Source organism: Diceros bicornis, chromosome 2 (assembly GCF_020826845.1).
Source record: "Diceros bicornis minor isolate mBicDic1 chromosome 2, mDicBic1.mat.cur, whole genome shotgun sequence".
In the NCBI taxonomy this organism is placed as follows: domain Eukaryota; kingdom Metazoa; phylum Chordata; class Mammalia; order Perissodactyla; family Rhinocerotidae; genus Diceros; species Diceros bicornis.
Window position 1 is genome coordinate 7,305,666 of NC_080741.1, and position 15,904 is coordinate 7,321,569.

Genomic DNA, 15,904 nt, shown 5'->3' on the forward strand with positions numbered 1-15,904 from the left:
GTATAAAGAAGGAAAAACATAAAAAAGAAAAATTTAAAATTCCTCAAATTCACCTTTTTTTGTGTGTGGGTGTGTGCACGTCTATGTGATATGCTTAACTAGTTAGAGAACATATCCCATAAGCAATCATGATGCTAGACAATAATTTATTTACTTTATATTTGAGTTTACTTGACAATATAAATCCCAAATCCTGGCCAAGGATATCTACACATTTGTCTCCCAGCTGATTTTGCCACCAGTTTTCAATCTCATTTTCTCTAAGTTTAGTGACCAAGGCAGAAATTCCTAGTCTGCCTTTGGAGATTAGGATCTAGGGATTAAAATTCTGAGACCTTGGCCAGTGTTTGCACAACTCTTTCCATGTTTACAAATCCTTAGCAACAGTTCAACATCCGAAAATTTCCTTTCTTCTCTCTTCATATTACAAATAATTATGCTGTTCTAATATGCATTAGGAAAAACGTAATTGCATTAACATGTTTCTCTTATAATTCTGTTATTAAAAATAAGTAGAATTTTGTTAATTCATAACTTTCTCCTGGTTTGAAAAAAAAACTTAAATTTAATCTTGTCAAATGTTCATTTGCTAGCACATTTTGTTAGTTGTAGTTTAGCCAAAAACATTAGAGATGTCACAAAAACATTACAGGGATCATCAGCACACCAGCTCCTTGAGAAATACTTGGAGAGACATCATAAGACCAAAACAATCCAGTTACCCAGATTTTAAAGGTTTCCAGTTGGTCTTGTTTTCCTTTAGCCCACTTTATGATCTCTGTTTATTATGCTCTATTTTATTTCAAATTGGAGCTTTTACCCAATTTTATTTCAAATTGGAGTTTTTTAATATGGAAAAGCCTGAGGTTGCCAAAGGAATTGGATACTTAATGTTGAATCCAAACAGTAAAATTTTGAAGTATCTAAAGTGCAGTTTTCTTATTAAGTTGAAATTGAGATCAGTGTAATACAAATCTATTGGTGTTTTTTCTGCTATCTAAATAGAAAATTCAGTGGGATGAAAACCCATCTATAAACGTGCTGTCTGCATATTAAATCCAGACATAACCAGTTCAATTAATATTGCTACTATATTTAAGTTGTGGATGGTGAATATATTATCTAGAGAAATACTCCAAGTATCTCAAGGTTGAAGATCTTACTATGGTCTTGCTTTTGGGAAAATGACCCAGATATGTTTTGACTCAGAAATCGTCTTACCAGAAATGTATCATGGTAAATAATATCTGACCATAATGATAATATGAATGTTACTGTCACTTTGGAAAAAAAAAAACTTAAATTTAGTGTCTGTTTACAGATGGTTTGGTATTCCCCTCAACCATCTAACCATCCTTTATGGCAAAGGTATGGCTGTCGGTTGTTTCTTGACTTACAGTGTCTAACCAGTCTCCTGGCTAGGTAAACCTCCTCTCCTGCCCCCTAGCGGCGGGTTTGGCAGTGCACCAGCAGCTAGGACAATCAGCGATTATTTATTGATCACCTGCTGTGTGCCAAGCACTGTGGGGAAAGCTGAAGCGTGTCCAGATCTGGGCAGAGTCCAACGCCACGCAGGGGCTTTATAAGATGATTTGAGATGGAGCAGATATTCTAGCTTTGGGTCGTTGTGGCTCTTCACCTGGGGGCTTCTTCAGAACCCTGATCTCACCACGTTGCCCTTGGAGCCTGACTCGAGGCATCTCTGGCCGCCAGAATCTCCTTCCTGCAGCCAGTGTAGGACGGAGAGGCTGGCTGCCCCTTGGCGGGCCTGGTTGTAATTTGCGTCCTCTTGTATAGTGCTGTCCAGTTTGACCCGCAGTTACAACCAATCCTGGATCAGCATTGTCAGACTTCGGTTCCACCACACTCTGTTTGAAGACTCCCATTTTGTGCAGTGGCAGCCACAACAAAACCCAACTTTCCTCTGTGACTTTGTTCTTTTGATTTTTAATAGATCAAAGACGTGGAGGGAGGAAGGAAAAGCAGGGGAGGGGTAAAAAAGAGGGGGGTAGGGATTGTTGTCGTGTCAAGATGCTGTGCCCATTTGAGGCCACTAGCCCCATTAGAAGGGAAAAGTGCACGGAGAAGGGCGAGAAACCTGCACTTGGCGCGGCATTGTTTGGGGGATTCGAGCTGCGGCGGCCGCCGCCATACAGTACGGTCTCCATGGCAACGCAACCTGCTGCTGCCGCCAAAGTTGAAGGCGCTTGAAAGGGCTTGAAGAGACCAGAATCACAGCCCTCTTTGGGTTCCCCGGGAACAACGGGGAGAAAATGAGGCAGAGAAAGAAAGGAGGAGGAAATGAAGAAAGAGAGGAGGAGGTGGGGGTGGAGTGGAGAGGGAGAGAGAGACTATGAATGAATGCGAGAGAGGGAGGGAAAGAGCGACAGAATGTGAGAGAGAGGGAGGGGGAAGGCCAGAGAAACCCCACCCCAGGCCTATGAATGCTGGCATTGTCCCTTCTTTTCTGAATCTGATTTACCATATCATAACCCCCAGGAAGAAGAAAACATCAATATCCCGAAGGAATGGAGATGTTTCTATGGAAAACCTAGGAATTTTAGTCCATAACAGATCTGGTGTAAAAAAATCAAAGAGATCAAAGGCAGAGCTCCCGGGAGTGTAGATGCGTCTCTGAATTAAAGATGGACGATGCAGACTACAAAGTACTTTTTGCTTCTTTATTCAGTCTTCTGTTTCCATTTCAAGGGAGGTGCTGGCTTCGTCATATCTGAGCTAGACGGTCACTGCGAACAATGTCACGAAGGGGATTAGAAGGAGGAGTGGGGGCACCGGGACCGCGGCTTCCTCTGCCCCAGTCGGGCTTCCAACCATCTTCTCCAGCGGCTCGGTGGAGGTGTCAGTCCGGCCCTCCTCATAGAAGGGGCTCCTGGAAAAGCCCACCCCCACCCTCAGTCGTTTGGGGGCGTTTAGCAAAACCGGGATCCGCTGAAATCGGGAGAAGGGAAGCGGTGTCGGGCTGGCTTGGTGCCTCACCAGATTAAGCTCAGGGCACTCTAAAGGCTCAGCGTGGCAGTTCTGATGTGGGGAGGAGACAGCAGGCGCTTTAGGCCCAGATGTGGACTGGGTGGGATGCAGAACGCCTTGCGGGGGGGGGGGGGTGATTTTGGGGCAGCCCCAACAGTTGTCTTTGCAGATGTGGGTTCCTGGCAGCTCTTCCAAGAGAGGGCCTCCCCAAATGGAAGATGTTGGAGGGGGACCCAGTTAAGGGAGGTATCTATCTCCTTGCCTGACAGCCCCTCAATTTGCACATCTAAGAGGCAAATTCTAAGTGTTTTTAGTACTCGTGGCAAGAGAGACTAGCTGACGTCCAGTTTTCTTTTTAAACCTAAAGGAAGTTAGAAAGTCAGGGATGGGGATTCCCAGGTGGATCAGCAGAAGAGCGTGGAAAGGAATAGAGAGGCAGCAAGCAGTCCTAGGTGAATGTCTTCTCCACGTGCACAGAGAATTCTCTGGCTCGGCCTGCAACCTGTGTGTGTGGGGGTGTGGGGGGGCGTGCACGACCGACCACTCCCTCTGAGAAGGGCTGCTCCCAACCGCTCAGTGGCTTGTGGACTTGCTGTCCCGATGCTTCCGGACCTTGTGGCTGGGAAATTAAAACAGTAAATTTTCAAAAGCTGGAGACTTTCCTCCGGAAAGAAGCGAAGATAATCAGCCAGGCGGCCTGGACGTGTGTGGGGGTCAAACCTCCAGAGGCCGCGGGGCTTTGCCCCGAGAGTCTCCCCTTGGGTTCTCGGAAGCTGACGCCCGCAGATGAATATTAGAGAAGTCAATTAAGTTGTTTGCAAACACGCGCGGGCCGGTGCGGACCGCGGAGGGGAGAAAGCCGCTTCCCAGGGTGGCATCAGCATCTGGACCGGCCACGAGCGCCCCGGGTTCAGGCCCGACGCTAAGCAAACAGGGCCGGCCGAGGGGCTCCTTTGTAGCGGCCGCAGCTGTCCAGGCGCCCATTGTCTGGCCAGAGCTGGAGCCACGCCGCTGCCCCGGCGCCAACTCTGTGCACAAAAACAGACCCGGGCAGGCGGCATGTACCCCCGTCCCCCAACGCCGTCCAGGCCGCCAGGCCCTCTCTTCTGTCTCTCCTTCAGCAGCCCGCCTCTCCAGACGTTTTTTCTCCTTAAGTAAAGGGTGCCAAAAAAAAAAAAAAAAAAAAAGTCCAGAACCTCGGGGAGGGAGGAGGCAACGAAAAAAGACCCCCATGCTTCATAAGAATGGGGGTGGGAAGAACGTCGTCACAGAACAAAAGAATAGGAGGTTGGAAATGCAATAAAACAGAGCAGGAATGACCTTTTTAGACAGGGGTCTTTGTTTATCCCTAGGTGTTGTCTCAGAGAAGTTGGTGAGTGTGTCTGACGCCAGAAGAGGGGCCAGGGGCCAGGGCAGTACCTTTCTGGAGCTGCGGGCAGGGAGGCGGTGGTCTTGGGTCTTGATGGCTCACTCAGGGGACCCGACAGAAATGCCCCAAGTGTTCAACCGCCCGGGTGGCTCCTTGCAGGCCCGCATTCCTCCTAAGGATGAAACTCAAAATTCCTTCACTGTTCCCCCAAGACACCTGCCCTCCTCACCGGGCAAGGGTGGGGAGTGCACTGAAGGCAGGGGGGAGGGGTAACGGGGAAGGTGGGGCCCCAAGTTTGGCTAGTTTTGTCCGGCGCGAGTCTGTGCCTCTGGGCAGCTAGCAGGTGATGAAGTAAGGGGTGGCTCCTGAGATGAGGCCTCTTACAGCTTCCAGCCCCATCTCCACCCAAACACACTTTTTATACTTATGGCTCCCACTTCAGAGGGATTTGTGGGACACACTTCTCAGAACTATGGCCTGAGCCGCCAAGCTGGAGGCTTGTCCAGCTGTTTGGGCCTGCTTTCCAGGCCCTCACTGAGCCGCAAGCCGACGGAGCAGTTCAGATCCTCAGAGAGCGAAGTTTGGGCTGCCTCAAACCAGAGCCGTTCCCAAGTTCAGAGCTTCGGCTCACGGCACTCGCCAAATAGGCAGCCACTTGCCTCCTTCCTCTGCAAAAAAAATTAGTTGGCTGCTCTTCTCTTGGTGTTTGACATGAATTCCCTTGTTAGCTCTCTTCTCTATTTAGGAAAAAACATCTTAAATTTCATTTTGATTAACAACTGTCTTCCAGGCATTGGAGAATAAGACCATTCATCTGGCTTAGCTGGCTTCTCGCTTATTCCTTTTATTTAGTGAACTCCTAAATTTAGAAAGTTAGAGGTAAAAATCATACCAAAATTTTAAAACACTATCAGGATATTGCTGCTGAAAAAACCCCTGGGACCTGACTGAATAAGCCTTTGACTCAGGCCCAAGGGTTTCGAGGACTCAAGTTCCTGCCACCTCTCCATCAATGCTGAAAAAATTAATTGTTTTATATATATATGTAAACGACCGAAAGAATAGCGGAGGGTTAAGTGAGGGCCAAAGCTCTGAGTAGCAGAAGCTACTGTTCCGACCATAAGACTGCGGAAGTAAGCGTTGAGGTCCCAGCCCGTGGAGGCTGAGTCGTCTAAGTTTCGTTAACATGGAGAACGGTTGAGTTTTAAGCACTCTGGCATCGGCTCTGGTCGCGTGCTTGTGTGTGTGACTTGCTGGGATGGGGGTGGGAGACCTCAACCCAACTACCAGATTACAGAAAGTCTGTCTTCCTGTTTGCCGAACCAGGGAAACTGTAGGAATTACAACACAACTTCCGAACGACGGCGGGAGCCCGCCTTCCCCTCTGGCCGCTGGGAAGGGATGTGGCGACCGCGATGCTCCTGTCGGTCAGCGCGGAGGCCGGGGGCAGACGCATGGGGATCGAGCCTCCCGAGACGGTCAGGGGTACAGAAGGTTTTCAGTAGCCTTCTTTTCAGAACATTTATCCGCAAGTTGCAGGGTTTTGTTTGTTAGGTGAGACATTTGCCGAGGACAAATCCGATGGCAAATCGTTTCTCAGGCGGTTGCCCAAATTCTTCAAATAGCTGGCGCTCGGGGGCGCGCGTGGCAGAAGACCCTGGACGCCAAGCCAGGCCGTTCCGCCTCAACTCTGCAAACGCTGCTCTTGTCCTCCAGGTTGGACGCCAGCCTGCCCTGCTCGTGGGGCTCCCCTATCAGTTGGAAGGGATGTGGGAAAATATTGGGTAACTTTGCCACATCCCCAACAAATACACAGGGTAATTAAAATGACGCAGATGCCGGCGTTGGACTTCGCGTTTTCTATGATCATTAAAGGCAGCGACTTAAAAAAAAAAAAACCTTAATTAGGTCTAATGATGGAGCTTTTCTTCTCGTGAATAGGTGGCGGGTTAAACCAATTAGACACATTCATCAAATTCTTTCCACCAAGTTTTTATAGACATTAGGGTATGTTCTCGGTACAGCGCAGAAACTCGCCCCCTCTCCCTCGCCTGGCGCCAGGGCAGGTGGGGGAGGCGCCCCAGCCCGGTTCAGGCCGAGCATTCCCTCCATCACGTCCAGGAGGCACTGCGCCGGGGCCAGGAGGGTTCACGCTTGGATTTTTCTAGTGTGGCACTGGGCTCCTTCCCACTCAACTTCTTTCCCCCGAAGTCTATCAAAATTAACGAATTTCCTCCGAGTGATCAAGATTCCTGGCTGTGGGCGTGTTTGGCAAAATCTAACTTTTCCTGGTGCAGAATAGCGCCTAGAAAAGACTACTGAGAATGCAAATCGACTAACAGGAGAATACTATTAATTCTCTTTTTGCACTCCACCCAGAATCTCCTGGGGAGGCTGGGAGAGAAGTGTTTCCGAGGGGACCAGATCTGCGGCGGGAGGGGCGCGGGGCGGGGGAGGGGGGTTGGGGGGTACGGCAGCGCAGGGAGAGCTAATATGGTGTCCAGTTCCGGCCTCCACACGAGAGGATCGCCCGGACAGATGTAAGATTTAATGTCCTCAAGTCAGAGCTCAGACCCAGCCTCCCCCGAGAGCTGTAGCAAGTTGAACTTCTAGGGAGTTTTCCCGTGGACTGGGCTGTCCCGGCCTCCTCGGAAATAAGAGTTCCATCTGTTGGCGCAGACCCCGTGCGTCTGCTATTTGAACAAGGACTCCCTTTCCATTGTCACGGGACTGACAGGTAGTGCTCGATCTTGTGCCGAAGAAAGAAACGATTCTATGGGCTAGGTTCCTGCTTATGGCGGCCACAGGCTTTTCAACAACAGGTGAACGGAGTGAAATGCGGTTTCAAAGCAGATCCTAGTATCTAATGTGCATCTTTTAACATATGCCCATAGGTGTAACATTAATATATATATTTGCATTATATACAGATATTTTTATATCCATATTATCTCACCTAATAGGTATCACCGTATTTGGTGTATATTGACATATGCTTTCATTTTATTTTTATATATTACAAGAGTACATTAAATAATATATGTATATTAGGTGGTATATGTTATGTATTAGGATATATATGTATATATGGTGATAAATATTATATTAGATGTGTATTGCCATTTGGGAACTATATTATATATTAAGAAATGACAAAATTGCATTTAGGGACCAATATTACCTAATAGGAAGTGTATTATATATTAGGTGATATATACTAGGCTGGAAATATATATGTATTTATTTTCAGAGTGTGTATTTACAAACAATTTTGGACGATTCAGAGTGGAACCTTTGAGCTCCAACCCTAGCAAGGGACCAACCCTAGCTGGCCGAGACAAAAAAAGGACCTTTGTCTTTGTAGCGCCATTTCTAACCTCTTTTCCTGACCATCTCTCTCCTGCATCACTCCACTACCCTGATATAAATAAGAATATCATAAAAATAGGCAGACAAACACAACACTGCGACCTTCTTCCTACTGAGCCAAGCGTGCCTCTTCGCCTTTAGTTTTTGGGGAGTTTTGAGTTTGGTTCAGCGCAGGAACTTTCCCTCCTCATGGCGACTTTCGAGGGCCAAACTCCAGGTGGCGGAGGTTCTGAGACCCAGGGCAAGGAGAGTTGAGCAGAAGGCGTGACTGAGCCCTCGTCCTGCCACCAGGAAATATGGTAGTTGAATGGGGGAAATAAAATTCAGGGTGAGAGCCAGCGTTTGGACTATTAGGCATGTAAGCACAGTTCCTAGGTGGATTGTTTTAGAGCCAGCCGTTCGTGAATGTGAGTCTGTGACACCAGGTTGCAGATGAGGAGGGGGTAGGGGAGAGGAAAGTTTGAAAAGCTTCGATTTGCAGAAGACAAACTTTTTGAACTCTTCACGCAGACGGTGCAAATCCGCCTGTAATCATTTTTCAGCTCATCCGGAAGCTGCTCTCGAAGTGGAGCCCCAAAGTAAATAAACACCCCCCCTCCTCAAAGTCATGCCTTTAAAGGGAACTCCGTGGGCCTAATTACGCTTGAATTATTCCAGGAGCTCCGCGGAGAATGGAACTTTAGACAAATAATTGCGCCTTTGTGCGCGGCCGGCCGGCCCGCGCGGCCTCCCTCCAGTTTTCATCACGCGGCGCTGGGAAGGCGGCGGGGCTCGCAGCCACCTGAAAACCGCCGCCGGGGGCCGCGCGGAGACTCCTGTCTAATTAACCTACTTTTCCACCCAGTGGATGTCAAGATTTTAGAAAAAGAGGTGGGGGAGGGAAAAGAGGGACAACAGCGTTTTCTCCCCCCTCTCCGGGGTCGAAGCAAAGTTGCTCTGCCAAGTTCTGTTGTGATTCCTTGAATGCTTTTGCACTTTAGGCAAAAGCTCGAGATGCTCAGGGAATTGCTTGGAAAAGCTTCCGGGACTGTCGGGGGAGCCTGGAGGAGACGGAACGTTTCGGAAAGTGAATGCCTTCTCCGTGTTTCGGTAGTGATATAGTAAATCACCGCGGTCAAACAGGTTCTCCAAAGTTGGGATTAAATGGGGAAAATGTGAAGACCCCATAATCTCTAGATGAAGAATTAGATTAATTTTGCAAATGAGAGTGCAATTAAATTCATCTCAGAAATAATTTCCTGGCTGAGTAGCAAAAAATTAAGGATTTTAACCCAGAGAGAGTGTCCTCTCCTACGTGTTTGGGGAGGATCTCTCGGCTGGTCACCCAGCTGCAGTTATTTATGATGTTCTACTTACATAACGATTCCCCGTGCTATACCAAAGAATTCATTTCCGTTTACTTTAATTTGGCTAGGACTGCAGTTGTATTTTCAGGATGGGGAGTCACATATTTGGATCATGTTCTCAAAAAAGAGAAATCTGTCTGTAATTACCTCCAAACCTCATGAGTTCATAAGGAAACTCTGCACTAAAATGATTGAATAACACACTCTTTGGCTTATTAAATCTCTTAAATGTCTTCTCACGTTAGCAGAATTCGCAATATACTAGTCCTCTAGGAAGATAATTTTGGAGGCAAGTAAATAGGCTTTGAAATTTACAGAAGCTGAGGGCCGAATGAGCAGTAAAACAGAAGACTGAGAGTCCTTGTAGATTGTTAGAACGATTTTCTCTAAAAAAATACAGATGCTTTGCTATTCAATTAGCTGATTCCCTCCAGCTTTAAAAACTCCGCAGGACCCTAGCTAAAGGTGTATGCAAACATTTTCCCAGAGGGCTTAGGTATATTTATTTATTCATAGAGCCCAAGGCAACCAGTGTTTTATAAGCAGAAATAGTAATGGGGTAAGGGGCTGGTGGAGGTAAAATGCTTCTGAAGTGAGTTCCTGAGAAGCAAGTCCCTGAATGGTGTTCTTTCTTTGGAAAGTTATCTATCAGCACACAAAAGGTTTAGTGAAAATAGTCAAGATGCCTTGAGTTAATCGGCTATGAATTCCACAATTAACTGTCCTCTGCATTTTTCAGTGACCATTTTCCTATCCACATATACTCAGATAAACCCCTGTGCAAACACAGACATAGAGACAAACAAAAAAATATACCAGGAAAGAGAAGTCATAAACACAAGCATGAGAACAGCGAACAGAGGTGGTGGGACAGAGTCAGAATAAGTAACATAGAATTAGAGAAGGAGAGGGCTGTGTGGAATGTCAGCCGGGTCTGGGACTTTAGAAAGTGCTAATTTATGAAATCCCACCTGGCTGAAGGCTAGGCATCCTTGGGTAGCCTCTGACAAGGTATCTAGAAAGTGAGCACAAGGCCCCATAATGTGTGCTTCTTCTAGAATAAGAATTAAAGTGAGGTAAATGGTTCTAATCTCACATTTAATAAACACTTAGGATTCTGGGAGACCTGGCAGGAGCGTTTATCTATTTTGAGTCTATACAGTAAAATATTTGCATTAATTGCCTATTACTCTCCCCCAAACTTCTCTGTGTATATTTTCCTGTCTACTTTGACTCCTCCAAAGTTTTGTGAGAAATCTTGGATAATCTGTATAAACCCTGAAGTGTTTATACCCACCTCTTGACCATCACTTTAAAAATTAAGATATATTCATTTCAAATGATCTAATTCCTAGAATTATACAATAATTTAAATATTTTTTCTATTACTATCAGTTAAATACCTCTAGATTGCTACTTCCACAATGCTCTTTAAGGCTAATTTTTAGTTATTTCTAAGTATGTTTGCAGCATGGATCATTGATTAAAAATTATTTTCATTCTCAGTAACAGTTGTAAATGTGGCTTGCTGACCACAAAAAATAACTGTAGCCCCTGGAATTCCATGAAGTTCTGGTACACAGTTACAGTCAGAGACTCAGGCTGTTTTCTCTATGTTATTATTGTTATATGTTCAAACAAGTGAGTAGAACTATTATTTGATTATTATTACAGGTGATTTTCTAAAAATTAAAAAAATCCATAAGAACTAATTTTTCCTATTTCTTAAAAAAACACTTTGCTTGTAATGGCTTAATACACCTTTTCTTTTAACTCAGACATCCTCTCTCCCTTATGAAGATTTCAAGGCAGAATCATAGCACAGCCATTGGAATGAAGGATCATAGGGAAAATAAAGTTTTCTAAAAATGCCTGGGCTTTGACAGGCGGTTGGTCAGATTGTATAAAAACTGCACATATTTGTCTAAGCTTATTGGTGGACTGAGAGAATACTTCAGGCAAGTTTTAGCGTCCTAGTATGGCTAGGGGTGAGGACGGGGAGTTAATTATAATTTCTGTCCCAGAGAAAAAATTTCTCTGTAATATTTGTTGTTTTCAATATCAACAAACCTTATATTGGAAATAGGGGTATGTGACAATCAACTAAGGTGGAGAAATAAAAAGTTTGTTTTATCATCTTACATCATGAAGTATAAATGTGAATTAAATTAAGAGAATTATTCAAATAGTAAGTTTTTTAAAATATTGGCTTTATATATGTATCTGTATATGTATACACAAACATACATACAGACACATCCATACACACACATGCACAGGTTGAAACAAATTTATAATAGTTTAAAACCTTCTTTTAGGTTGTTTACTTTTACAAAAGTAAAGATACCTATAATGAGACAGTCTTTAAATAGTCTTTAATTTAGCCAAAGTAACACATGATAAAATTAACTGTTTGCTAAGGAAAAAGATTGATATAATATGCCACCTTCTCTAATGATCATTTCAGATTTCAAATTTTAGATACTGTTATTAAATAAGCTTCTTGCAGGAGCTTTAATTTCGATTGGTTGAGTAATACCTTTTTTATGTTAGTATTTATTTAAAAACATAATACTACATGGAAGCTGCCTGGGAATAGGTTTTATATACCTGTGCTTTTGTAAATGTGGAAAATATTTATTGACAATTACCTTCTAGTTTATAGCAACATCTTGGCTATTTTCCTACCATGATCAACTCAATAGATCTTCAAAATGACATGGTTTTTGTTATAACACAACTGTGAAATAAAAATAGAAACTACCAAAAGCAGCTTATTCATATTGTCTACAGTGATATTGACCTCACACTGGACACATTATATTTTGGAGGTGGAGCTGATATCCCACAACATGTTGTACAACCTGCATGGAAATGCTTGGCTGCAAAACCGAAGGTGTAGCCAGCCCACTGCGTTCCTGGGAGCAGGGAGCCTTTCCTAGCGGCCCATTTGTTTTCAGGTGGAGAGTTCACCATCTGTTTCAGTCATGATGGACCTGATGGGCTAATCCTCTTCTGCGTATAGTCTCTAAAAGAGCACTCGGGGACCGTTTTAGTTCTAAAAGAGCAAATATCCTCCCAATTTTCTATACTGTTGCTAATTTAAAAAAACAAGGATTTCATGTATGGAATTATTCTGATTAGCTCTGTTCGTATTTATATACATATAAAATCAAAAGAATGTTTTTACACCCTCAGAGAGAAACACAGTTAAAGAATTAGACACTTTCATTGTTTTATTTTATTATATTGAAATAATCATTTAGAGAACTTTTATAAAATTAATATTGCCTGAGAGAATTGAAGGGATCCACCTACATTTAAAGATGTAGTGGGGGAAAGGTAAGCATCAAATCTGGCTAAAACAAAATGTGAGAGTCTAGAGGATTTCTCATTATTTAGGCAACTTCGGGAGAAGACTATAGTACAAGAGATGTTGCCTTGGTGGAGATCCAACTCTCAGGTGCAGGAATCCTTCACTGTACTGATGCAGAAAGTGAGGCTCATGGAAATGAACTGATTCCAATCAACATAGCTAGTCTAGGACCAGATCTGGGTCTTCTCGTCTCCACTCAGCTTTTATTTATGGGAATAGGCACATGAATAATGACTGTAACCTCTTTGAAAGGCAGATCTGTGCCTCTCACAACTTTATTGTACCTGTGCATGCCTTGGAACAAAAAGCTCTCAGTGAAAACAGTGAAATTGAAGTCTTGGGTATGGACCGCATTTCTCAAGGATGCCACGACCAAATTACTCACCAGAAACCTCTTCTATCCTGGAAACCTTGGGATAAGGGTGCAGTAGCTATGATATGAGAAGATACTATTTTAGAGGACTCTTATTTGAGAGAAAAGGGGGCCCTCAGGGCTTGGTCCGTTGATAGTTATGATTCTAAGGCTGAAATAAGTGCTTTGACATGGACAAATACATTAAAGGAGCTTTTAGAAGCCGTAAGAACCAAGATGAGTGCCAGAATATACGTGTGAGTAGGGCTTGCACACGGCCAGTATACACACAGAAGGTAAAATTCTGGAAGCACAAAATTTGGAATAAATTATCCCAATACTATATGCTTAGTAGTACCTAACTTAAAATATATACTTCATTATTATTTTATTTTTCTGTATGTCATTTAGGCAGCAAAATGCTCTTTGGTGGCCTAGATAAACAATGTTAATTGCCTCGTATTTCATTTCAACTCATTTTGTAATGACTGACTGAGTTATTAAAATTTTGCCTTAAAAAAAATAACATGTTGGTCCTATTCCCACTTTTTAAACTGAGAAAGGTAAATGCCCCCAAATTAGGTCATTTCCCTATGGAAATTTTGGGAGAAAACAATATTTAATCAATTAATGGTTACACAAAATGCTTAAATATTACAAGACTTATAATAGCTCTGGGGAAGTGATGTATTATCTGAAATAAGTAAATGCTGATAATTTTGATGCTTTGGCAGTGTAGTGTTTTCATGAGCCGACTAAAAATATCTGGAGTATGTAGTTTAAGTTGGGAAAATGCTGTTTCTTCTTGCCTATCAGGCAGTCAGGCATTTGCCAACATCTGCCTCATGTAATATAAATTTGCTGCTCCATTTTGGCGGATGGAAATTTGGGAAGATAGTTGGTATACTGCACCAGGAACATCCTCTCTATTAGCTTGAGAATTAGCTGGGTCATTGTAATACCCAACCTAGAATGGGGATATTTACATCAACACCTGTATTGGGGGCGTACTCGATCTTTTAGGAATTGAGGATTTCACTTACCTTGCTTGATGCTCCTGGGTCACCAGCTTACTTTGTCCTTTTTTTTTTTTTTTTTCCCTTTTTTTTAATGTGAGTCTATTCCACTGCAAAAGATCTGTCTAATTGATGGTATGATAGTGCCACAATCTAGACGCTGTTGAACTGTCTTTCCCAAGGTCTTCTTTTGTTACTAGGAAAAGATATCCTGATTGCTGTTGGCTTACTTTAATTGGGATTGTTTTTTTCTTTTAGCTGAGCAAGGCAGAATTAAGTTGGAGACATAAAATTAGTGGAAGATGTCAGTACCACAGAGAGGCAACGTTTGGGAATATTCCACACAACAGAAAGATTGACTTGATTTTATTGGATATGGGGATCAAGCATCAGAAAGGAAGGGATTATTTCATTCTATGTGACCAGGGCCTCTTCCAGAGAACGTTACATTTTGGATAATATTTAGAAAATGCAGATAGATCGTATAGTGAATTGGATTATAAATTACTAAAACTACTGAAAAACCAGAGATTTTTGTGTGTGTGAAAAAGATGAACTAGTAAACACTTGACTGTATTACAGATCAAAGAAAACATAGTTAAAAAATTAAACACCATTCCTGTAAAAATATACAAATATAATGAAAATTGAAGATTAAATAATAATAAAGCTAACTTTAGTATTATTATTTTGCTTAATATTATTAACATTAATATTACATCTTTTGATGAAAGTAAGAATACCCAGTATTTTTCTAGAGAAAACCAAACACTACTTGTGAAAGCCTAAGAGGCAAGGTAGTGGTCAGATGGGGGCATATGCTTTGTCCCAGGGTTTCAGAGGGAAAGTAGCAGAACCTACTGTGATGAATTAATTGCATGTGCTTCTGGAGTAGGTGTGCAATAGTCGTGACAATAGCAACACAAGTGACAGAACAACTCCAAAATAAGGACATTTCAAGAAAGGGAATAGACATTCCTTACAAGTGTTTGAGGATTGAATTATTTTTTTTATCATTCATTGCAGGTTTGATACAAACTCTAAATGGTTGGAACATTATATGGAATGAAGTAGAGAGTTGAAGGCATAATGAATTCGTATATTCAGATTAGGTGGTTTTCTGAGTGCTGAATTTTTTTTTCTCAAGAGCAGGTCCTCGGATCTGAAATATCTTTTAAATTTGTAGCACAAACCAAGCTTTACCTCCCAGCTTTAAACAGAAGTCCTCCCATCAAGTTTCTGTCTTTGGTCTATTCATCTTCTTTCTTTATGCTCTCTGACTTGACAATTTCTTTCTGGAGCTTCTAAAATTGTATGTGGATAACTCTTAAGTATCTCTCTCCAACCTCAGGCTCCAGCTTGACTTTCTAAGCCCCATTTCCGGTTTCCTAGCAGAGATGTGTATTTCTTAATGCATGGCTTGTCAAACAGGACAGGTCCAAAATGGAATTGAAGATTTCCTCCATCTCTCTTCTTTCCCCGCCTTGAAGTCTATCTTGTATTTTGTTTAATAAGATTGCCAACTTTCAGTCCTTCAGGTTCACAACCAAGGAGTTTTCTTTTCACATTTCTTCCCCTTAGGCCCACATCCAATCTGCCCATAAGTCCCCCAATTTGAGCTTGCCCCCAATTTTTCCTCCTTTGTTTCTTGTCACCTGAATAATTTTAATGTTCTTCTTTACCTAACTTTTCACCTTCCAGTTCATCTTTGATATTGACGCAGGTTATCTAAAGAGCTGTCATCTATTCAGGATCAACCAGATGTTGGGCACTTTACATAAATTATCCCATTTAATTCTCACAAGTACCTTATTCAAGAGGTGTCATCTTCATTTATAAAGAAATTGGAGGCTCAATGAATTGAAGAAACTGGCCCCAGGACATTCAAGCGAGTGACCATATAATTTCTCATTCAAACAGAGACATTTTTGAGCATGAGAGGGGGACTAATTATGCCCGAACAAAGGTATAAAAAGGTATTTTCCCAGACAATCCATGACACAAGGTTATCCACTCAGTATGTGTTTGAGTAAACCAGGGTTCCACCCTAGGTCTCTCTGGAGAGATGCTATAGCTATCTTGTGACAA